Source organism: Euprymna scolopes, chromosome 14 (genome assembly GCF_053919585.1).
Source record: "Euprymna scolopes isolate OS-2025 chromosome 14, ASM5391958v1, whole genome shotgun sequence".
NCBI classification, from domain to species: domain Eukaryota; kingdom Metazoa; phylum Mollusca; class Cephalopoda; order Sepiida; family Sepiolidae; genus Euprymna; species Euprymna scolopes.
The window spans coordinates 5,959,462-5,985,613 of record NC_136495.1 but is presented as its reverse complement, the minus strand read 5'-3'; the positions used below and the strand labels follow the sequence as shown (position 1 = coordinate 5,985,613).

General features: G+C 34.4%; 1 protein-coding gene and 1 pseudogene across 44 annotated transcripts in view; one reads left to right on the top strand and one right to left on the bottom strand.

The window, feature by feature from the left end:
- The first annotated feature begins 19,556 nt into the window (after positions 1 to 19,556).
- Positions 19,557 to 26,152, top strand: part of LOC145292850 (uncharacterized) — a 200,518-nt gene continuing 193,922 nt past the window's right edge. For 37 of the 44 annotated variants that reach the window (XM_080138946.1, XM_080138952.1, XM_080138945.1 and 34 more), the window contains exon 1: positions 19,557 to 19,694. The gene's annotated coding sequence lies outside the window, so the exon portion shown is untranslated. The remainder of the gene's footprint in view (positions 19,695 to 26,152) is intronic. The other 7 variants (XM_080138940.1, XM_080138929.1, XM_080138916.1 and 4 more) reach the window with 4 other exon arrangements.
- Positions 25,717 to 25,834, bottom strand: LOC145293551 (5S ribosomal RNA; annotated as a pseudogene).

Genomic DNA, 26,152 nt, shown 5'->3' with positions numbered 1-26,152 from the left:
ACCGGCCACCCGACATTCATTAACACTTATACTTGAGTGCCCTTTAGGCCTTAATAAACATCGCTCCTCCTGCATAGTAAAAAAAAAAAAAAAACGTATTAAAAAGGGGATTTTTAAAATTCTTGTCTCACAAAATTTAGTTGCAAAATTAAAGTCATGAAAATTAGTTGACATTTTTTCATAAGTTATTTGTGTTTCTTTTACTCCCGAGCTGTGTCGGATAGATATGATTAGCATGATATAAATAATGACCATGTACACATTCAGCACCCTAAATAAGGACCATGTATACATGCAGCACCCCAGATACGACGGTAGGTAAAAGTACCGAATTAAATCTGATTCACGTACGGATCAAAATGTGTTTATTTCGATCAACGCATACGTTTTATCGATCCCCATGTGTTATATTTTCTCATCACATTGTTGAAATATCTCCGTTTTCAATGTTAGAGAAATTTTAAATCCCATTGCTGAATCGCTTCGTCCTCCAACAGCTATCGGAGTGGTTTGCCATCCATTTTGATCGTAAACACTGCTCCTTTCAGATGTTGTCTAAATTTTGAAGAGGATAAATAAACTTGTACGCCTTCTTAGGGAGTCTGCGGGGCATGAGCAACAACGGTCCTTCTTCGGATATTCTATGTACCGGTTTATATTACGATAGACATGGTTGGCAGAGGACTGCACACACATACTCGTCACATCATAGGCATTATACACAGACGTTACTCTGGTATTTCTGTTCCCTCATCTTAGCGCGTCATTTCGTTGGCAACAATGATCATTTTTTTTTTTTTTCTTCTTTATTATTTTTATCGAGATCTGAAACTTTTTTCAGCCGCTTACGCGTGCAATTTTAGTTTCGTTATTTTTTTTAGTAATTATAAATTCGTTTCAGACATAATTTAAATTATTAATTTCGCTTATTACCTTATGTCAATAATCGTGACCTGCGAAGTTGATTTGAATTTAATACGAGAGCTTTGCTTTTATTAGACAAATTAACGAACATGTTGTGTTAGAATTTTAGAAATGAAGATTTAACTTTTTAAATTAAAATAATTTTTTAAAAGTGAAAAGTGTACTTTTTAAATTAAAATAATTATTTTAAAAGTGAAAATTTAACTTTTCAAAATGAAAAAATTATTTTTAAAGTGAACATTTAACTTTTTAAATGAAAATAAATATTTTAAAAGTGAAAAATTAACTTTTTAAATGAAAATAATTAGCTGGAAATCTTATTTTTCACGATTATTGACATAAGGTAATAAGCGAAATTAATAATTTAAATTATGTCTGAAACGAATTTATAATTACTAAAAAAATAACGAAACTAAAATTGCATGCGTAAGCGGATATCTGCTGAAAAAAGCTTCAGATCTCGATAAAAATAAGCCAATTACGTCCAAGGATGGAATTCTGCTGCCATATCTGGGCAGGAGCTGCTAAAAACAGCCTAACCTGCCTTGACAGAGTACAAAATAGACTTCGTGGCTTAGTGGGGGATGCCCTTTTCTCTACCCTGCAACCTCTCTCCCACAGAAGAGACGTTGCGAGCCTATCCTTGTTTTATCGTTATTTCCATGGCAGGTGCTCGTCTGAACTCCAATCTCTGGTCCCCCCTCGCTAATCTTTCACGAAAAACACCCGTCTAGCTGAATCCACTGTGAAAAATTCCCCCCACTCTATATCTGTGCCTAAATCAAAACGTGGATTCCATGAACAAAGCTTCTTTCTTAGAACTGCACGCCTGTGGAACTCTGTTCTGTCTGCCTGCTTCCCACCTGACTTCAACTTGGATGTCTTCAAGTCCAACGTTAACAAATTCCTAATGAGCCGCCCTCTTAAGTAAACACTTCATCAAATCTCCATACTTACGTACTGTACTTGTAATAACCCTTATCCCTGAGTGGCTTCCGGGCCTTGATAAGTAGTGACCACCGTGTAAAAAAAAAAAGTAGAGAGAGGAGAATCCATTCTCGACTGCGGAAAATATTAGTTAGCCTCATCCATAGAAACTGGAATGTCTGAATTAAGATCAGCATCTAATAAACTGCCTTGGTATTCTCCTCCATCCTCCAGGGGGTGGCGATATTTACCAGCGACACGTTGTATGGATTTAGATCGATTAATATTGTGTCAATAATAACCTTCTTGGGAGAAATATTTTTATCAAACACAAAAGATCACTTACCTCCATACACACTTATATATAGCCACACTGATGAGACGTAATTAACGAACCAACTGTGCGTAGAAGATTGCCTCTTTCTTACTCCATATATATATATATATATATATATATATATATATATATATATATATATATATATATATATCTGTAGAAATATATTTTCTTATAATATATAGCAATCCTTTTTTAAGAAGCTCAATGTAATAACAGAGCAATATCTTCTCTATATAAATAAAATGAACTCATTTTTTCCCGTCTGATTTTGACATTAATAGGATTAAAAATCAAGATATTTCATGCAAATATAATATGCACAAACGGCAGAACAATATCTGAGGTGTGTTATAGGCTTATTATTTCTCAAATTCCTCGATAATCTTAGATTTCTATACTTTTTCTGCTGAGAAGTCACAGCCAAAATCGGTTAAGATCAATGGAAGTGGTAAAATATTTTCTCTCTAATAAATTCCCCCTCCCCTGCCACCACTTAACACCGTTTGGGGATCGTTCACAAGGAACAGTTGAGAAGAGAACACCGGTTTGGCTTCGTAGTTCTTTCATGTGAAGTTATTTAAAATCACTAAACTAAGCTGCAGTGCTCTGTGGCGTAGTGGTTAGCGTGCTGGACAATTCAAATTATATTTTCACGTTCGCGCCGACCTACCGCAGTCGTTTTTTTTTTTTTTCCCCCAAACAACTGGAATGGACTTTTCTTGGTGGCCGAACTGTTAATGTTGCAGATGTTTTTTTTTGTTTTTTTTCACACTTTATTTTCCTACTTTTACTCATGACTCCGGGTTTGATCCTTCCTACTTACCTACCATAACATTTTTTAAAACTCCTCCCCCCGTCCCGGAAACAAACACTCGGGCAACGCCGGGTACCCCCGCTAGTAGAGAATAAATGACAAAAAACTATATTCCAAAATACAAGATGTTGACTTGTATAAGTCAACTGAATTGAAGGAATAAATTATAAGATGGTCAGCATCATGTATTTTGGAATATAGTTTGTTGTCATTTATTCTCTCTCTCTCTCTCTCTCTCTCTCTCTCTCTCTCTCTCTCTATGTATATATATATATATATATTTCATGTTTATACATAAAATGTTATACAATGATTTAGTATTTTATGTACCAATTTTCAGTATGTACTTCAAGAGTGCTCAATTCGTGAGTAGAGCTATATATATATATATATATATATATATATATATATATATATATATATATATATATTGCAATTAACCTACACAAAATATTTCGCGTTTCATCCCTGTAGCGAATCGTTCAGCTAGCCTGGCGATTCCCTATGGAAGAATAAACGCGGAAGATTTTGTGTAACTGAATTGCTATATATTTTCATAAATAACTCTGTGTGTGGGGGGGGGTGCAGAGTGACAAGAAATAACGGAGATAAGTATTTTAACGTTTATTCCAAAACAATGAAACTAAATAACAAGCACGCTTTTGACATAAAGCTAAACAATATATTTTATAACCGTAGGAAAGTTTGTTTGTTTTTAATGATCATCTTTATGTTTGACACAAGCGTTTGTAAAAGTTTTGAACCGTGAACCGCAGCAATTCCTCACCTATATTTCCTCATTCTCTCAAGAAGGATTATTTGAGATAGTCCAAATTTCCATGAGAATTTGCACAGGCTTTCACCGCCAAGATCGGCTAAACGGAAATATCCACAAGAATTATGTTCTCACGAGTATGGAGGCCATTCTTTTATTCTGGTTATGAAATCAGGAAACTTGACATCGCACCACTCTTAAGTTCCTTTAGTAGTATGACTAGGAGCAGAATTTTCTTGGAAGATTCAGTACGGGTCTCTAAAGTAACTTTGAAACCAGGGAAGTACCAAAGTCTCCAAGATATTCTTTCGGCAGTTTTGTTTGTTGATTTTTATTCCTTTCTTTACAAAAATAAAGGGAGCTTTACCAGTTAGTAAAATACTGGCCCAAATCACGACTGTTCGTGAATTCTGGTGATTCTGATAATTCTGGTGATGATGAACGTGTAAGCTTTTCAGGAGACTTGACACCAAACCCTTTCATATGTTTGTGAACTCATTGGTGAAAAGAATCCGCTTATAGTTGTTGGTTGGTTGTTTTTGTTTTACGGCATATCAACCCTTTTCAGGTTATTTAATGCCGAATCCAGTTATTTTGAAGAAAATCTTTTAATAGAATATATTTTTTTTTTGAAGTCGGGTTCTATTTAACCCATAGTTGGGACCCTAACTCCGGGTCAGAGTGGACCTGGGAGAATTGGCAATTAAAGGGTGGCTCCACACTCCCCAAAGCCCGCAAGCTGGGCCTCACCATTGGATATATCCCCCTTAGACATTTTTGGGAATCAAGATGTTCTGATAGACCGTTTTCTGCCTCGCCCAGAATGGTAATTTCATTTCCAAGACCTCAATACGATTGAATTGTCTTGGAAACTATCAACTGACAATTTTCAATGATCTAGTATTGTTGCACTGCCTCTCTCCTGACTTATGAAGCCATATAGTAGCGGTTCTCTGGTTGGGAATGGTACTCAGATCTAAAACAAAAGAAAAACTTCTTTTAGTTATACAAAAACAATTGTGTGTGTGTGTGTGTGTGTGTGTGTGTGTGTGTGTGTGTGTGTGTGTGTGTGTGATTTTTTTTTACTTCGTTACAAAGTTTTAAAAAAATTTGACCTCTGCGGTTTCTACCAAATTACTCAGCCAATTTTTTGTCTAAACATTTGAAATTTTACATAAAGTGTAATCAGACATAGAGCAAGCTTTTTAATAAGTTTTGGCCAAACATTTGGCTGCTAATGGGTCAAAGTTTCAAAGATTTGACCTTTGGGTCTTGACATTTGAAATTTTACATAAAGGGTATTCAGACATGCAGCGAGCTTTTTACTCAGTTTTGGGGTGAAAATTTGGTTGCCAAGAGGTCAATGTTGAAAGAGTTGACCTTTGCAGACTCTACCAAACTCATCCGCCAATTTTGGGTCTAAACACTTGAAATTTTTTATGTAAGTTACCTGTCAAACTTTTTAATATATATATATATATATATATATATATATATATATATATATATATATATATATATGATGATTGCAACGTCTTGTCAGAGGAGTGCCACTCCCTCAGGCACTTAAAGTCCATGAGTCCAAAAATGACTTCCATCGCCACAGGACCATTTTTATAGACAAATGCCTGAGGGGGTATCTATACAAAGATGATGTTACAGAGTGTTAGCTTCGTACGACAGCTAAGTCTCTCTCTCTCTCTCTCTCTCTCTCTCTCTCTCTCTCTCTCTCTCTCTCTCTCTCTCTCTCTCTCTCTGTTCAAAATGTTGAGATCCAGCAACAAGCAAGAGCAAGATAGCCAGCAAGTTAAACTGTAGACCAGCTTAATGCGCGTACTGGTCTTCCGCTTTATGTTTTTTTTTTAATAAGAGATTTGTTTCTCCTAGAAAGGTTGCCTTCAACACGGCTTACGGGAGCCCTCTCCACCCCAACACACACATACATACACACAAACACACATGGTGCTAGTTGGTCATCGACCCCGAAAAAGAGTTCATTCTTCATTCGCTCTTTGGAAGGTCTTGTTTTTAATCCTTCAGGAAGACTAGCCACCCTCCTCACCAAACAAGTCTGGTGGGGGAACCAGTTTAGTCGCCGGTGACCCGCCCATGAGGCAGGTAGTACTGGGTTACATGGTACCAGTAGCATATGACATGACCTGATACACACACACACATATATATATATATATATATATATATATATATATATATATATATATATATATATATATATATCAGCAGATAAAGTTACGAACAGTACATAGGGCCCGAGCAAAGTCGGGTTGAACTGCTAGTATTAAATAAAAACGTGAAGTTTCGGTTAGATTCAAGATCATACTTATCCATCATAAATTTACATGCATGGCAGAGATAAAATAAATCTACCACATTAAAGTCTTGCAAAACAGCCAGAACGGTTACTGGGTTGCAAAAAAAAAAAATTTGAAGGTGAAGTAATCACTAATGTTACATTTAATGGTACGACAAAATTTCAAAAGTATCAAAATTATTGTTAAGAAACACAGGAAACATTTTGGGGGACAGATTTTATGCAACAATTCGTTTTATGGGATTTGTCCATAAATATGTTTTGTCAAAAAGTCGAAAATTTGACGACTGCGAAAATCTCAAGTCAGAATTATAAGAAAGTTTTCCTGAAGTTGTCTCAGTCGGTCTGGGAAAATACACAAAAATTTCAGCCAGATTTGAAATCAAAGAGAATACGTAACCAGTATTCAAGAAAAAAGAAAAAGAAAGGTACCGTTTGTCTCATTGGAGAAAGTCAATGAGAAGCTTGAAAAAAAAAAAAACAGCATCCTATCGAAAGTTGAGTTCAGTCAATGGGCAACCTCTACCGTCTATGTGAAAAAATATCAAAATAAATTCGCGTCTGCGTTTACTTTAGCACGGGTTTGGACTTTCTAGCCCTGAAGACGTTTTCACTAAGTTAAACGGAGGAAAGATCTTCTCTAAAGTCGATTCTAGTGAAACACATCTTCAAATTCCAGTCGAGGAAAATAACTAGGGGTTGTTTTGTATTAAAATCCATGCAGGGTTATTCAAATTCGAAAGGTTAACTTTTGACGTCAACGTAGCGCCTGCTATTTTCCAGCAAGTTATGGATACTAAGTACGACATTTTTTTACATCGAAACACCCTAAGCAGCTTTAGAATGACACCGATCGACGAAGAAAAGAAAATTCACGGATCCTTTAACTATCGATCCAAAAAAGAAAAAAAAAATACTAAGTACCCTTTGCAGAGTGAAAGGCTTGAGAGAGGGGTGTTGTGGGGGAGTTACCCATTCACGCATAATGGACTCTGCTAACCATTATATAAACCACGAGGCTAATACTCTCGTGAGGGAATATTCCAATTTAACGCGAGACTACAGTCAGAAAGTACTGCCAAACTTTCTTGTATCTTGTATGATACATTCTTTCTACATAAACCTGTTGTTCGCGTCTTCTTTTATAACCGTTTCTTAGAGACACAACAATTATTCGTATTATTATTGTTATAACACTCAAGATGAAATTAGTAATCCGAAGAATCCAAATAAAACACACGCGTTTGTGTAACTGACGAGTAAAGTATACATTTAAATATACAATATCAGCTTGTAAGAAAACGTGAGGATTTTCAATTTAACGTATAACGTAGGAATTCGCAACCTTGCTTGGCCCATGCAGCCCTTTTGAACATTTGTAAGAATGTCAACCCTCCCCCATTTCCCGTCCCTTCCAAGATTACCTGTCTCAAAAACGTGCACTGTAAATAATATACAAGTATTACTAAAAATATTTTTATTATTTACTACAGATAACACACTGGCGCATTTCTTCTTAATTTATGACTAGCGGGGGTACCCGGCGTTGCCCGGGTGTTTGGAGGTGTGTGTTGGTGGGTTAGGGTTAGGGTTAGATTAAAACAACCCTGTTAAAAAAAAAACAACGTTGTCCGGTTGTTTGGAGGTGTAAAAGAAAAAAAATAGTTTTAGTATAAAGGTAGGCTTGAACCCAGAACGTTTGACGCGGAGGTGGAAAGGAAATGGAAAAAAAACCCTGCGACCTAACCATCTCGACCACGGGAACACATGAATTGATAAGTGTGTTAAGTTGACGTTTATAAACCGAAATTAGCAGGTGCGACAACGTCAGGTTGTGTAATGTTTGACCTAGTATTGCGCTGGAAGACAGTTTCTGTTTTTCCCGCTACGCGGCAATCAAACAATAAAAAAACACAAAAAAACTAACGTAAGGCAAACGAACGATGAAAACAGAAAAACGAACACGTGAAAAATGGCTTAAATAAGCCTGTTCGACATTAAAATTTAAAAAATCGGTGGGTATCCGGGTGTTTTTGGGTGTCGCTAAGAATAAGCGAAGTAAAAGAAAACAACAAAAGAAAAAAAAACAGAAAAACACTGGTTCAATATTTAAATTTAAAAAATCAAGAAAAAAAAAAACATCTCACGCCACGATTCGAACCCAAAACGTTTAGATAATGAACCAAGGCCTTAACCAACTGAGCTAACGCGACATACATAAAATTAATTCGGTTTTTCAACTATTTAAAGTAAATTAGGTCACGACGTCATCTGACGCGTGCGTAGAATCGGTCATTGTCACGAGAGGACCGTTTTTGTTGACCCCCCCCTGTCGACAATTGTCGATTTCGAGATGAAAAAGTTAACGTTTTTGGCCAATTTTTCGATATTTTTCGAGCAAAGGATGGAGCTTCGATGTGATACCGAGTTTGTGAATTTTCGTCACGTTTGTCGAAAGTTTTTAGCAGACATCCAAACATACACGCATACATACATACATACATACATACATACATATATACATACATACATACATACATACATACATACATACATACATACATACATTTTCGCTTTTATATATATAGATGGTGATGATGGGTATGAATCCATATTCAATATATGAATGATCGTATTTTCTTTTTTCTTTTTTGTTTTCTTGTTTTTATACTCATTATGGGCTCCAAATTCTGTAAATAAAAACTAGAAAAAGTTAAAACAAAATGGGTTGAAAATTCACCCCCCCCCTTAGAACCCAAAATTCACCCTTTAGAGGTAAATTTCACTCCCATTGAGAACCTATGGTATAGCGGTTGGCAATTCAAAAGATAAAATACGATTATAACATTAAAATACGAGGGGCGTATTGAAATAATGCCGTCCATTTTATTCCGCCTGAATGGATCAGAGGGGATTGCAAATCGCATTGTTATGATGAATGTACTTGTGCACTCACCTGGAAGTTTCATCTCTCTGTTGCAGATATTGACGGTCTGAGGCTCTAAGAAAGAAGCTTCTGTCATGGACGAGTGTCGGAAGCAAAGATGCGTCATTGAATTCCGGGCAAAAGTGGATTGGGAATGATGGTGACCATATAGAAAATAAATTTGTAAGCACAAAATTTTGCTCGTTTTAATGGTACTATTCCTGTCTTCGTATCTCTTCAATTTCGGTTTACCTTTGGTACAAACGTAGTAGTTAAAATGTTAAATCGTTCAAAATATAATATTTCTTCTGAATGAACTTTAGTATTGGGATGATTAATTGGAATCGAGAATTAGAAAAATTGGACTTTTTAGGGTATCGGAATTAGTATCGGAATCGGAAAATTTTGTGCTTATTTTCCGACGGCAAAAACGATTCCTTTAATTATAATTTTTATTTAATTTAGTTTAAAGCAAATTCTTCCACAGTTAGTAGTAATAATAAAATAATAAATATTTATTAATGTACCATTAAAACTAAAACTATAGATCCCCCCCCCACGCAAGTTTTTTTTTTATGTTTGAGAAAACATATGCACATTTGACATGTGTTTTACAGTAATCAGGAAAAATAACTTTACAGTTAAAAATTTACTGATTTATAAAGAATCGGAATCGGTAATTGTGTCGGAATCGGTAATCGGGGAAAAATATTGGAATTGGCCCATCACTTAATAAGCATGCTGTAAAAATGACTAGGAGTCAATCGGCAAGTAAAGATACGCTTCTCGATCAGTATATGTCGGGAGATGGTTGAATTCTGGATAAAGGGATCGTCGTTATGCAATCTTCATTTGTAGTTTGAGGCATCAGATGAATAAACACATGAAGTAGGAAACCGGTTGAAATATGATGCGTTCACTTCAGTTTGTTAGATGTGATTAGTAGCATTCTGTCGAAGGAACAATTTAACTTTTTTTCTCATACAAAATGAAAAAAAAGTCAGGATATTTAAACTGTTATTAACAGCATTAAATTCATCAATCGGTTTTTATCTGAAAAAAAATGGCTGCTGTGGGATCAAAATTGAAAAATTAGTATGTGGGTGTTATCGGATTTTTATGTCTTCGCTAACTGTTTCACAAATGCGCATAAAGGTTCCTTATGTACTTTTATTTAAGTATAAGTAGGTTTGAAAACACTTTTTAAAGATTGTGTTGAGATGGTCTACTGGTTGTCGTATTTGACTCACTGTCTTTTGGTTTTGGTTTCCAAATGTATAACATTTTTTTTTAATTTTTACCGCTTTTTGACGCCTTAAAAACTATTTTAACCAGCTAAAGACCCATAAAAGAACGATCCACAAAAAATCCAATCATTTGAGACCTCTTGCGCTGCTCTGGACTTTTAGTTTCAGAAGAGCTAGAGTTTGTAAATCTGTGACAGACAGACAGACATAGTGAGATTTATAAATTAGATGAGAATTTTGCATTAATTAAAATATAATATTTATGTATATTTTACGACCGCGCAACGCGAGGCGGCCTGCTAGTATGTCTATAAAAGTGAGGATGTGTGTAAGAGGACACTTCTTAACCTATATACTCAACGAATTTTGGATCTACAGACTTGAAATTTGGTATACAGAATATTCAGACGTATGGAAAACTTTTGAATTTTTTCGTCCAGAATGAAAGGTTTTGAAGAGGTCAAAAATTGAAAAATTGGTATGTTGGTGCCGTTGGATTTTTATCTGTTTGTTAAGCATTTTACGAATGCGAATGCGTGAATAATTCACATTACAGATTAATTATGTTAAGAATAAGTAGTTTGAAAACATCTTTAAAAGAACGTGTCACGCTGGTCTAATGGTTATCGTACTTGACTCACTGTCTTTAGGTTTTGGTTTCAATCTTAGCTCGAGTTTTTCTTACAAGAAGTGAAAAGTTTAGAATAGAAAAAAAACAATACTCACATGCACATATCTCTGTTTCTGTATGAATCAAAATATAATATTGATGCATATTTTATGACTGGGCAACGCCGGGCCGCTGCTAGTCTATCTAGGATATTTATAAAAGTGTGAGGACACTTCTCAACCTATATACTCAACGAATGTCTTGGAATTTGATATATAGGATATCCACACATGTGGAAAAGTTTTAATCGGTTGTCTTCTGTTAAAAGGGGCTGTTAAGTGGTAAAAATTGAAAAATTGGTATATGAGTGGCCACCAGATTTTTATCTGTTTCCAACTGTTTCATGACTGCACATGCGCGGTTGTGAAATATGATAGCTTCCTTATGTTAAGAATGAGTTGGTTTGAAAACACTTTTTAATAGTTATTTCAAGCTAGTGTAATGGTTATTGTACTTAACTCAATATCTTTCGGTTGTTGTTTCGATCTCTGCTCGAGTATTTTTTTTTTTTTTTACAAGAAGTGAACTGTTTAGAAAAAATATAATAATCGCATATATATGTCTTAGTTACTTTCATTGTTTTTTTTTTACTTCATCTTTCTTTTTAAAGAAGTTAACATTACGTTTAATACCCACAGTATTTCTGTTTATAATAAGTAAGAATTCTGCATTAAAATATAATATTTACGCGTTTTTTTTAAACCGGGCAACGCCGGGTGGCCTGCTAGTATATCTATAAAAATGAGAATGTGTATGTGAGTGTGAGAACACTACTCAGCACTACTTGAAGAATTTTTTTATCTGTAGACTTGAAATTTGATATATAAGGTATTCAGAGATGCAGAAAACTTTGTAATCGGTTTTCATCTGAAATTGAAAAATTGATACCTGGAGTCATCAAATTTTTAACTGTTCGTCAATTGTTTTATGATGTTTGAAAACACTTTTTAAAGATCGTGTCAAGCTAGTCTAATAGTTATAATACTTGATTCTCTGTCTTTAGGTTTTGGTTTTCGTCTCATGTCGAGTATTTTTTTTTTTTTTTTTTTTTTGCTTACAAAAAGTGGACTGTTTAAAAAATAAACAATAATCGCATACATATGTCTCAGTTTCTGTTTTTTTTTTACTTCATTTTTTGGTAAAAGAATTTAATGTTATGTTTAATACCGGGCAATGCTGAGTACATATTCTAGTATGCACTTCTCAACCTATATACTCAACTAATTCTTGGTCTACAGACTTGAAATTTGGTATATAGGGTATTTAGATATGTGGTAAACATTGTAATTCGTTTTTATCGGGGAAAAAGGAGTAAAGATTGAAAAATTGGTGCTTAGAAATCATCGGATTTTTATCTGTTTGTCAACTATTTCACGAGTGTACATGTGTGAATCGTTCACATGACATCTTCTTTATGTTAAGAATTAGTAGGTTCGAAAACACTTTTTAAAGATTGTAGCAAAGTGGTCTCCTCATTGCTTTTAGGTTTTGGTTTCGACTCAGCCCGAGTATTTTTTTTTTTTTACTTACAAGAAGTGAACTGTTCAGAAAAAACATAATACTCGCATGCACATATCTAAGTTTCTACATGAATTAAAATATAATATTTATGCATATTTTTTGACCGGGCAACGCCGGGCGGCCTGCTAGCATATCTATAAAAGTGAGAATGTATGAATGTGTATGCACAGTCGTAAAACAGTTGACAAACAGATAAAAACCTGATGACCTCCAAGTACCAATTTTTCAATTTTGACTTTTTACCAGCCAGATGAAAACGGATTATAAATTTTTCCACATGTCTGAATATCCTATATACCAAATTTCAAGTCTGTAGATAAAAAATTCGTTGAGGTTGAGAAGTGTCCTCACACACACACACACACACACACACACACACACACACACACACACACACACACATTTTTACTTTTAATAGATATATAGATATAGATACACAGAGTTATAAGTTCGAACCCATTGATACGTAGGCCTGTTGTTTGAATCTACACTGATGAAACTTATATGATGCAAAAATCTTATTTATAGGAAAATAAATAATATTTAATTATTTTCTTATAATATTTGTATTAGATAAATGCCAAAATGCCCTTCATTTTTCAAATTGGTGCACCTGTGCAACATTATATACGCGGCTGATTAGTTTCAAGTGTGATAAGAAAGCTTCGCTTGAAATTCGGCACATTTCTGATGGTCTCAAATTACATAGAAAAGAAGCCTTGCTGTTACGATCGTGTATTTTGGCATGACTTACCAACATTTTTCATACTGAAATCACATGCGTAGCCTTCGTCTTCTCTTATCTCGATAATAGTATCAGTGGTCTATCTCTATATATATCATGGGGATTTGTGTGTGTCTGTTTTCACAAACTAATTTTAGATTATTTAAACCTAAATTAAATTTAGTACGAATGATCCCCCCTTTTACGAATAGAATTTACTTGTCTTCTCACGAAGACAAAGTTACACACAAAGTCGGTTTTTAATTTGGGGAAAATCCAGCTTCCTATAAAAGAGCATTCTGGATTAGAACAATAATAAAACTTTGCCTCAGTCTAAAAAGAAATTTCCTTCACTGACCAAGGATAGTACAGATTTTGTCTTATTTATTCTTCATAAAAAAATAAATAAAGTTTGGCACAAGGCTATCAAAATGTTGACCTACTCTAATATGATTGACTATGCTACTCTTGGCCAGTATCATTGCAGTTACCACAATACCACAGTTACTCGAGAGGGAGGTGTCCTTCGTAAAAAATATCCTAAAATGTTTGAAAATTAATCCCGGCTCAGAAGCATCCAACGGTGCCATACTTATGTTGATTTCGTATAAAGTGAGAGCATAAACCTTGCCTTAAAAGATGATTTGTCTTTGGTTTTCAGGTTGACAAGAAAATGATTGCTGTTTTTAAACGTTAAAAACAGCAAGATGAACATATCTCAGCTCAAAAAAAAAAAAGAAAAAAAAGATGAACATATCTCAGCTCAAAAAAAAAGAAAAAAAATATGAACATATCTCAGCTCAAAAAAAAAAGAAAAAAAGATGAACATATCTCAGCTCAAAAAAAAAGAAAAAAAAGATGAACATATCTCAGCTCAAAAAAAAAGAAAAAAAGATGAACATATCTCAGCTCAAAAAATAAAGAAAAAAAAGATGAACATATCTCAGCTCAAAAAAAAAAAGAAAAAAAAGATGAACATATCTCAGCTCAAAAAAAAAGAAAAAAAATATGAACATATCTCAGCTCAAAAAAAAAGAAAAAAAATATGAACATATCTCAGCTCAAAAAAAAAAGAAAAAAAGATGAACATATCTCAGCTCAAAAAAAAAAGAAAAAAAAGATGAACATATCTCAGCTCAAAAAAAAAAGAAAAAAAGATGAACATATCTCAGCTCAAAAAAAAAAGAAAAAAAAGATGAACATATCTCAGCTCAAAAAAAAAGAAAAAAAGATGAACATATCTCAGCTCAAAAAAAAAAGAAAAAAAAGATGAACATATCTCAGCTCAAAAAAAAAAGAAAAAAAGATGAACATATCTCAGCTCAAAAAAAAAGAAAAAAAAAGATGAACATATCTCAGCTCAAAAAAAAAAGAAAAAAAAGATGAACATATCTCGGCTCAAACAAAAATTTATTGATTGAAATAAGCACCATCAGAATCAACACACTTTTACAAGTTTATTTATGTAAAAAATCTTGCATTCTTGTGACGATGAAGTTACTGAAGGCGTTTTTAAAGCATTTATCACGCAGGAAGTTCTTGAGATGTTTTAAAAAAGTAGTAGTCAGTAGGTGAGAGGTGTGGAGAGTATGGCAGATGAAGCAAAGTTTCGTAGCCGAATTCATCCAACTTCTGCAGAAGAAGAATTGTGCCTTTTCTATTGATTAATGCTGGGTGTTGTTGATATTTCTTATGCATTTTATCCATTTATTGGCAGTACTTCTTTGCCGCAATGGTTTCACATGTATTCAAAAACTGTAATGGATGAGACCGGTCACAGAACACCAAACACTCAGCATGACCTTCTTTGGGTGCAACTCTGGCTTAGGGATGTGTTGTGGAGTTTTGTTGGCATTTAACCACTGAGCTGAGCGTTGCCAGTTGTCATTGAAAGTCACAACCCGACGGTCAAGAAACGGCTAATTCTTGTTGCGTAAAAGAAGGGAAGATGACACTTCATAACGGCGTTTTTTGGGGTTGGTGTTCAATTTGCGAGGCACTCATTTATCGAGCTTTCTTGTCTTTCTAATTTCTCTCAAGTGGTTGGAAACCATTGCATACATTACGTCTAATTCAGAAGCAAATTCTCGAACAGTTGTGCATGGATTGGCTTCGACTAAGGCTTTTAATTGATCGTTGTCAACATCCGATGGCCAACCACTATGCTCATCATCTTCAACATTCTTGTTGCCACCATGAAATTTCTTAAATCACCATTATGCTGTGTGTTCAGTATTGATTCCTGGGTCAAATGCTTTGTTGATATTGCAAGCTGTTTCAGCAGCTTTTTGGCCTAGCTTGAATTAAAATAAGAAAATTGTGCGAATTTGCTTTTTTTCCATCTTGTGTTCAACGTTCTGAAAAGAAGACATAATTGTTTTAAAACGATTGTAATTTAAACGATTAGATAGAGTGAAAAACGATATTTAAAATTATATACGAAGTAAAGGTATTATAACGAAAACTTATTTGAAAATACATCATATGAAATCAAAATTTAAAATTCTGCAAAAACGTTCTTCTCAACCTAATATAGAAAAACACACCATACATACATACATACATACATACATATATATATATATATATATATATATATATATATATATATATATATATATATATATATATATATATATATAGTTATGTATATATATTTATGTATACTGTGTCCAATAAAAGACCAACTTTTTGAAAATAAGTAAATACTTGTGTGTCTATTCCTTTATCTTTGGTTTTTACGTGTGATTTTAAACATTAGTGATGCACACAAAATGGTGCACAATCGAAAGATTTGCACAAAATTTGTGCAAATTTAAAATATATTTCATCATCATCATCATCATCATCATCATCATCATCATCAGTGTGAGAGAACATCTTTGAAAGTTATCATGAGGCATTGAGATGAGATTGAGATGGTTGGATTATGTGAAGAGAATGAACGACAACTTTTAGCAACACAAAATGTTGTCCTTTGATGTCAGAGACAAATACCGCAGCAACCCAAAGAAGCAAAGGCTGGACAACATCAAGGCTGACCTCCACACTAGACATCATCAGAGCATTTGGTCAATGATTGTAATGCCTGGAGAGCAGCCATCAACACTAACCCAGCATATGGGAACCGATGGCAAACCGGGTAGTAGTAGTAGTAGTAGTAGTAGTAGTAGTAGGAGGAGGAGGAGGAGGTTAATGTTCGTTTTACATGTTATCATGTGTTGGTTGGCTTTAATAAATTGACTTATCTCTGCCCATGTCTTTATTTATCCCTCTTTCTCTCAAGTCCGTTTTTATCATTTCCTCCCATGTTTTGTTTTTTGGCTTCTCCTGTGGACTGGACCTGCTACCTCAACTGTTCTACATCTGCTCACCTAAGAATTAACATGGATTCTTTCAACGTGGCCATACAATCAAAGTTATCTGTTCTGCACACATCTGTAGATTTGATCTACCTCTGAGGTCATCAGATCTAAGCATGTTTTTAAGACTCGCATTGCACATCTATTGTATCATTCTCCCATTATTTCTCACTATGCCTGTACACATGACACAATATGCAATCAAATGTTCACAAATTGCGAAATAAAAACTTATGAATTCTTTTCAGGTAAATAAAGTTGGCTTTTGATCATGCAACAAGTTTTTTTTTTCCTAATTATTTTGGATTCTTCACGTTTCAGTTGATGCATGTTCTGATCTTCTTCAGGTGTATTTTTCCAAGTACCAAGTAGTTTATTGACTACAACACTTGAAGTTAATTCTAGTATGAATTTTAGGAGCCTCAAATCTTGAAATCTATTTTTGTCTTTAGATGTACATTTCGTACTACATATTACTACATGCGTCACTATTTATTACTATATGCGTGTGTGGGTGTGTGTGTGTTTGTGCAACTCTCTTACAGTCCACACCACTGGACCGATCATGACAAAACCTGGCATGATGATAGTCCTCCGCCTAAGGATGGTGCACACTATTTTTTGAGGTTATGGTCGAAGGTTAAGGTCATAGCCTCTGTTTTATATACTCCCACACAGTCCACACCATTGGACCGATCATGACCAAACCTGACATGATGATGGTCTCCAACCTAGGTATGGTGCACACTATGTTTCCAGGTCATGGTCAAATATTCAGATCGAGACTTACAGAATACGGATTCTCGAGTTCGCCAGAGAGATTCTCAAGTTCAGCACAATGCACATGAAGAAGGTTGGAGGTTACATCGACCGAAACGTTGTGAAAATAACACTCAAGAATAGAACAGTAGTCTAAAGAAGCCAAATAATACGAATATTCAATCCTTATCTAAAAAATTCCGACAAGTTTTCTTTTTGCTGCTGTGTGTTCCTTGCCATAATTTTGGTTAGTGCAGCAGACTACTTCATATGGGAATCCTTGGGCTCTTGGCTTGAAGTAAAAGTGCAGTATCTGTTTTGATACTATACTTCATCATTTTCATCTTCAGTCTATGAAGTAGAAATTCTTCCAGACTGAGACATTTTCTTTTGTACCTATCCAGAATACTTTTAGGGGGGGGGTGTATTTCTCCACATTAAAAATTGACCTAGTGTTTAACTGCGCCCTTGTGCAAAGTCAAGTAAAAAGGGTCTACCTGCACCAACCCTGCAGAATCATGCTTCACCCGTGGGTAAGATAGCAGTTCGTTTTTGATGACTAATTTACAATGTTGTTTAGGGACTGTACCAAACCGACATAAATGTTGATTTTTTTTTTTTTTTTTACAAGGTAGTCACCACTTATCAAGTCCCGGAAGCCACTCGGGGATAAGGGTCATTGTGTGTACAGTACATTAGTGTTGGAAATTTGATAAAGTGTCTTACTTAAGGGGGTGGTTCATCAGGAATTTGTTTACATTGGACATGAAGGAGTGGGGGAAATTTTTGACTGCGGTTTCAGCTAGGCGGGTGTTTATCGTGAGAGATTGGAGTTCAGACGAGCACCTGCCATGGTAGTAACAATAAAACAAAGACAGGCTCGCAACGTCTCTCCTGTCGGAGAGGGGTTGCAGGGTAGAGAAAAGGGCATCACCCACTAGGCCATGAAGCCTATTTTGTACTCTGTAAAGGCAGGATAGGCTGTTTTTAGCAGCTCCTGTCCAGATGTGGCAGCAGTACTCCATCCTTGGACGTACTTGGCTTTTATACAGATAGAGAATTGCATCAAGGGTGAGATATCTTCTGGAGCGGTAGAAGGATCCTACCATTTTTCCAACGACCTTGGCCACAGACTTGATGTATGTGTTCCATTTCAAGTCAGGAGTAAAGGTCAAGGCCAGAAGCTTATCAAAACATGGAGCTTCCCCTAGACGAGAGCCACCCATTTCAATTAATGCCAGATGGGGATCAGAGCATTGATGATGTAAAGATAGGAGCTTGGTTTTAGATGCATTAAAAGTAACCAGCCACCACCTCCCTCACTGTACCACGCGCTCAAGATCAGAGGAGAGAGAATCTGAGAGAACTTTTGTCATTTACGGCCTTTGATGTGTTGCCATAGATGGTCGTGTCATCAGCATAGATGTCAACGAATGATTTAAGTATGTGTTTTGGGAGATTATTGATGTATATCAGGAAGAGAGTTGAGCCTAGGATGGGCCCCTGAGGGACTCCAGCATTAATATTGAGGGCCTCTGATTTCTGCCCATCAACCACTACTCTTATAAGCCTATCGGAGAGAAATGATTTAATGATCGAGAAAACATTTCCAGTTATATTGTACCTGGAAATCTTGTGAAGTAGTCCCTTATGCCATACCTTATCGCTTTAAAATAGAAAAAAAAATGTGGGGGTGTTTTTGCTTGCAATCTGCTTATGAATACATGTTATAAAATGTGTGTAGTTTTTTACAATGTGTGAATTTGAAATATGTTGATTTTTTGGAACCAAAATATGTATCCCCTTTGATCCAAATGAAATATGCTTCTCCAAGTACCTGGCTGATGAAGTTTCGGAATATATATATCGTTATGAGGGTCTATATCTATTTTCAAATTATAAAGAAAAGAAAATAAAGCTGTCCACAGCGAACGTAGAACCCATGATGTTATAGTGCCAACTGTCATAAAAATGAAATATATTTACCTCGGTACTCTAGGTTTGATATAGTTTCAGAATATATGCGGTTATGATGGTGTTCTTAGAAGAGGAGGCTAAAAGAAGAAGAAGAGGAGGAGGACAAAAAGAAGATCTTAATATACTAATCCCGTCCCACCTCAAAAAAAAAAAGAAAGAAAGAAAAAAAGATAATTGTAGCAGTTTTGATCATCCATAGCGTTATTCCCAAGCCGTCTGCTTTTTTTTATGCATTCCAGAGACGTGGGTTTCCCCATTGCAACAGCCAATCAGAACGTATTATTCTGATCACGTGACACTTACTTGGCTACCTTATTGACTGCGTGGGGAAAGAAAGGCGCCTTGAGAGTTTTGCAGCTTACCGACCTCCTAGGATACTATCCGGCCTTAACAAGGGTAAGTCTCTCCCTAACAAAGCGAAAAGAAAAACACTCTCTTAAACTTCCCTTTTTGAGCTAGACAAAAAAAAAAACAAAACAAACAAACTTAGTCTGATTTCTTTTTTAATTTTTTTCTTAACTTTTTAAAAATCTCTTATAAGCCCGTTTACGTTTTTCTGACGTTTCTGCGTTTTTACCTTTCGGCTTTTTTTTTTTTATAATTTTTTTTTTTTTCGTAACTTGTGTTAAAATGTCCATTATAAACTTTTTAGCTTTCTATCGTTTTTGGTTTAAATAAGTGAACGTGTTTTCTTTCTTTGTTTAGTTCCTTGATCATATGTAATTTCAAAAATAAAAGTTACCTGTGCTGTTGATTCGAACAAACTTTCTCTTATGTGTGTGCGAATGAGTGCGTGTGTGTGTGCGTGTATATATATGTATATATATATATATATACACACACACACTAATACAAAACTGAAGCAACAATAAATACGTAATATAATGTAAGCATGTATAAATCGACTAAATGTGCCTCCTTCGCCCTCCCCAAAAGATAAGAAAAAAAGTAAATATTAAGTTTTCAACTTTTTATTTATTTTCTTCTGCGTGTTAAATTCGTTTCTCTCTAAAATGATGATTCTGGTGAAATTAATTTTATCGGTATCTTAAGGAAAACGTACTGGGAAAAATAGTGTTTTGGTTTCAATGTAACATATTTGTATATCAAGCATGAGGATGGATAGAAACATTAAAAGTGGATTTAAGATTCTAAATTATTGATTTCAATCGATAAAAAAAATGAGTTCATAAACTTTTATTTTATTTATTTTTCTTGTAAATTTTTAAATGGTTTCCACCTTAACATTTTCCTATAACATGGCGACTGTGCAGGTTTTCAGGTATGCTGAAAACGAATATCGCATTTAAATTTTCGCAAATAAGTAGTTTCCCGGATATTAAACAATGTCATTTCTTATGTTATTGCTGGTGGCTATCTTTGTACGCGCGCTCGTGCGTGTAAACGCAACCTCCGATAAACTATGCGCGAATGCGCGTATCAAGATGGTTACCAGCAATAACATTGCCTAATATTCGGAAAGCTACTTATTTGCGGAAAATTTAAACTTGATATGTGTTTTAAGCGTGTCCGAAAACCTTTTTGAGGTCGTCATTTTAAAGGAAAATATTAAGTTGGAAACCAAGTAAAAATTTACTTTTATTTTATGTAATTAGATTTATTTTTGGGGGGCAAGAATCACAAATTTACTTTTCTAAAATTATGCGAAAAAAAAAATCCTTAAAAGATCTTATTTTTCTTGCTTTTCGCAAAGTTGATATTTTAAGATGTGTTCTTAGCTATCTGAGAGGGCAGGTAGCACTTTTGATGTTATCAACAAAAAAAAAAAAAAAAAAACTCTACTGTTGCTTAAAGTACTTTTTTAATTCTAACTTTTCCATATCGTAAATCTGGAAACCCCGAATAATTCCGAATGTCAACCTTTTAGCAGTTGGGATTTTGCTTGTTTTCTCATTATCTTTTAAATTTCATGATAGACTTTTTTTTTTTTTTTTTTTTTTTTTAATGTAAAAATTGTGTGTGTGTGTGTGTGGTACTGAATTAACTGTGAACATCGAAGAAACGTCTAATCTTTTTGTGTCGACCTTGTAGAAGTTGTAAGCTATTCAATTCATCCTTGAAAATACTATACTTCAGTTTATTAATCGGACAAATGTAAAAGTTAAAATGTCTTTTTTGTCTTAATTTTATCAAATTCGTACATAATTTGAACACTGGCCATTTTAATCGACAATGACAACTGGTTCATTTTCATAATAATTTAGTAATTTTGAAAGTCACATTCGTCATCAGTTTTGTGTTCTTGATAAGTTTTAAAAGATAAAAATGATTATTTCAATAAATTAGTTTAAATGCATTTCTTCAAAACATCAAATTAAATTCACGTTTTCCCAAACCTAATATCACATATTTTTAATTTTACCTTCATTGCTTCTTTTCCCGTACGGAGCTACTTTTTTTTTTTTTTTTTTTTTTTTTTTGGTATTATTATACAAACACCGTGACAGCGTTAGGGTTAGGGTTAGGGTTAGGGTTAGGGTTAGGGTTAGGGTTAGGGGTTAGGGTTAGGGGTAGGGTTAATTCGCTGTCACGGTGTTTGTATAGTTTTACCTTTTTTTTTACATGTGAACACTTTGAAGATTGCGAATACATGGGACATACGTATCTTTGTTTTCGTCACTCTACTGACGACGTTTTCGTTTTGTTTTATCCGATAGCGATAGACTTTTTTTTTTTTTTTTACTACAAACACAAGTTGTTCTATTTGATGAATTTTCGTAATCTTTTGGATATTACTATTTTTTTTTTTTTTTTTTTTAAGCACTTTTTTTTTTTAAATTTATTTAGAGGGTGGGGGATGATATAAAGTTCGACTCGTTATTTTTATTTTAAGGTTTGCCGATATATTTTTTTTCCAATTTGATCAAGCCGAGGTTGGGGATGGAGCATTCTCTACCGGATACCAAACATTCATCCGCTAATTCTGATATTTCAACCGAGACACCTTAAAATTCTGACCGTCCCTAGTGCAATTTTTTGAATCTGTTTCACTTGGTTCACCAGGTATATTTGCCAAGTAGTTTTTAAGACTATTTTTCTTGAGTCCAGTTGCTCTTATAATTACTGAGATGATGGAGATCTTCCTCAGATTCCAATTTCTTTTCATCCTTGCATACAAAATTCAAACTGTCTTCATTTTTGCATTGTAAGATTTTTGTTTTAATCATAAGAGTTCTGTCCACATCGACGGAAGAGTGAACAAAGTCTCCCCCTCCTCCCCGCGTTAAAGATAGCTTTCTAAATTTTCACGGGTATGTTAAACTGCACAGTGCACAAGTGCCCAAAATTCTAACTTGTACTCCTAGCAGTTGTACGAGTTCAATTCCGACTCTTTGGGTTTAAACTTTAATTTTTTAAGAAAAGTTTTTTAACGTCCTTTAACTAAAAAAATAATGAACTTACGTTTGTCTTTAGTTTCGTTTTGACTTGTTTATAAAGATGGCAATTATTTTATTTTTTACTTGCGAATCTTCCTACGATGAAACTCGTCACAAGTTTTTTAATGTATTTTTCTTTTTCACTAAAACATGGTTCAAGTAAGAATGAGCTAAAAATTAATGCTGACAACCATTTTGCTCTCGATAATTTAGGTGACTGAAGTAGGATTTAACCCACATTTTAAAACCAAATAAAAATAGAAACATTTGATTTCGTTTTTAAAAATCAAATCAAATTCAAAATAATCGATTTAAATAAATTGTAGAATTGTTTTCGTTGTTTTTTTTTGGGGGGGGGGTGTTAGATAAACCATTTTTTAAGAATGAAAACTTTTAAAAACTGGTTAAACATCTTTTTCTTCTATCAGATCCCTCTTTCTCTTTCTCCCTCTTTCTCTCTCTTTCCCTCTCTCTCTTTCTTCCTTTTTCTCTCTCGCTTCCTCTCTCTCTCTCTCTCTCTCGCAACTGGTTCTATATAATAATAATAATAATAATAAAAACAAGGGAAAATGTCATTAGCAAACCTTCTCTGTATTTATTTGAAGTAAAAAAAAGTATTAAAAACTTCCATAAAATACGCTTAAATGATATTTTAATGTATGCAGCTTTCGTATTTATTACCTATGCATGTTTATTGTTTATCTAACGAAGAAGCAAATATGACCTGGATGCCATCAGCTAGAATTGAAACCAAAATATGTACCTCTAGCAACAAGGATACATGCAAATCAAAATTTAAAAAAATTAATGCACTTAAAACCTATAAATGTATATTTGCACATGCGTAGAGGGTTCACATTAAGTCGACTTACGCCTGCCAAGTTCCATTTTTGTTTTTCAATTTTGACTTCTTAGCATTTTTTTTTTTTTTTTTTTTTTTTTTTTTTTACACGGCTAAAAATAAAATCGAATTTGTGCCACGGGTCCGAATATTCCATGTCTCAAGTTTCAAGCCTATAAATTTAACAGTAGCTTGGTAGAGACTGTTCTACAGACACGCACGCACAAAAGGTTACTTTTATATATAGGTTGTAATATTTATCGTATCCGCATTTGTTTGGTTCAGTAAAATAACGGAACCAAACATTAGTATTTTTCATTTATGGCGATCGGTTTTTTGAAAAATGATCGCTAATTTCAGAAAGGGTTCGTGGAACCGTAACCATTAACGATGAAAATCTTTTTTAGCCTACCCCTGCCCCTGCATTAAATTGGTTCCTGGTGAATGAATATTCGAACACTAGTGCGCATAACCTTCTCTTCAGGACATGTGTCAATCGAAACCAAATTTGATAAACCTGTTATGGCTTATTGTCGCAACTGACTAGCACTAAACTAGATTGTATAGTTTTTCGTTTTTATTTTATTACTAAGTTTAAGTTATTAAAGACTGTTTTGCCTTCGAACTGAGATCGAAGTGTTGTATCTGTATGTCTATATTTTTTTTTTTTTAATTTTAATTAAAATTGTTGAGGATATTTCGAGTATGATAGTTGATAGAGTAAATGTGGTATTGTGGTGATTAAGTGAAAGTAATGGGAAATGAAGGAATGATAGAAATCGCGCTTGGATGAATGGATAAACATGCGTTCGCATACTTTGCGGATAAATAATTTAAAGTGTAGTATCTGTTGTGTTTTTAATAGTAAGAGAATTCCTTCTTGGATGGTGAAATTTTGTATTTCTTCTATTTAAATTAACTCCCTCTACACCTTTTGTTATTTTTTATTTTTCCTACAATAAAAAAAAATTGATGTTATGTCTAACCTTGCCCTTGTGGGGAGGCAAGGAAATAGGGATTTGTGACAGATTAAATTAAACTTGACTAAGCGAAGAAAAGTTAGTTATATAGAGAGGGGAATAACTAAAGAGATATATAAGTAGTTACAGAGAAATTAAAAAAAAAAAAAAAAAAAAAAAACTGCAAACAATTAATTTCGAAGAAAGATAAGTAGTTTCCCCTCGGTAAGTTGATGACTTTTTCCCTTTTGGTTGAGCTATGGTTTTGATTCTGTGCTGTTCTAGGAGGTCCATGCTTCCAGGCTTTACCTTCTCACCTTTTGAGAAGTAATTACTTTTGCTAATTGCTTGAGGGATTCCTACCAGGGAATGTTGACAGGATTCCAATTTTTCCAACCTTGTGTCACATCATCTCCCCGTGTAATCGAGATAAATAATTCTCACCCCTCACTACAAATATTTCTGTATTTCTTTCGATTTTTATGATGTGCATGTTAACATCAAAAATAATAACGTCTATTCGTTTTAGATTGGGGAAAAAATCTTTCCTTATTTGGAACATGTGATTTTTTTTATTTTTTGATGTTAACTACAGAAAACTGACCTCCCCGCATGACCTTAGCGGCAAGTTTTCCTTCATCTCGTAATAAATATCTTCTACTACTTAGCAGTTTCACTGCTGTGTCGCCTTTTCGCCCTTCGCCGTTTCCTCAGGGTAGTGAAAGAGAGAGAGAGTTAGTTTTTTTGTTTTTTGTTTTTTTTCTGACTTTCTTTATCTCTGCTATTCACCCTGGCTTCTTCTCAATCCAGCCTTTCTCTTGTTTTCCAGATTTTAATTTCCTTATAAGGATTTTTGACATTCTTTGCAGAAATTTAGCTAACTTAATTTTGATTTCTGTATAGAATATTGTGGGTTACCGGACTTTGGTCAATGATCAAAGTGTGGTACCATTATATAGACATTGATTTTCAATAAAAATATTTTTCATCATTTGGAAAATTTTTAAGACGACCCCTGAATAAATGTGGCAATGTGGTGATTATCCTATGCTTCCGTTCAGTCTTGAAAGACAAAGGATACCTCCTGTAGGAGCAGCTGTGCGTGTAATTGTGAGGCAAGAGTTGCGCAATCTCCAACCACATCTCTCCTGAATCGGCAGTTTGAGTCCAGTGGCAAGAAGACCAGGACGACTGGAAACAATGCCGAGATAAGCAGAGAGCACATACAGCACCTGGAAGTCTCAAATGGTCACCCATTTTAGTACTGACCAGGTTCAACGTTGCTTAACTTCGGTGATCTAGCGGGAACCGGTATGTCAACGTGATTATGCTGTATATTATGGTGATTAATGATTCTAGTTAATAGTAGAATAGACATTTTCTGGTTATGGTGATAAAGGATGACAAACGACACCCATTTTCACTCATTTTTGAATGGCCTTGTGCCTAATTTGTTATTAATGTAATTTTTTTAATATTTGTCTAAGACTAAGTAATTTTCAAAGTAGATTGTAGCTAAATATGTTGTCATATTGCTAATAACTTGGCATCACGATGACAAATTGAAATTGGCAGAAGCATTTAAATACTGTTTAGGTCTGACTTTGAAAATCTGACAAAGTAACTCTGTTAGTTTTCCAATCTACTTTTTATACA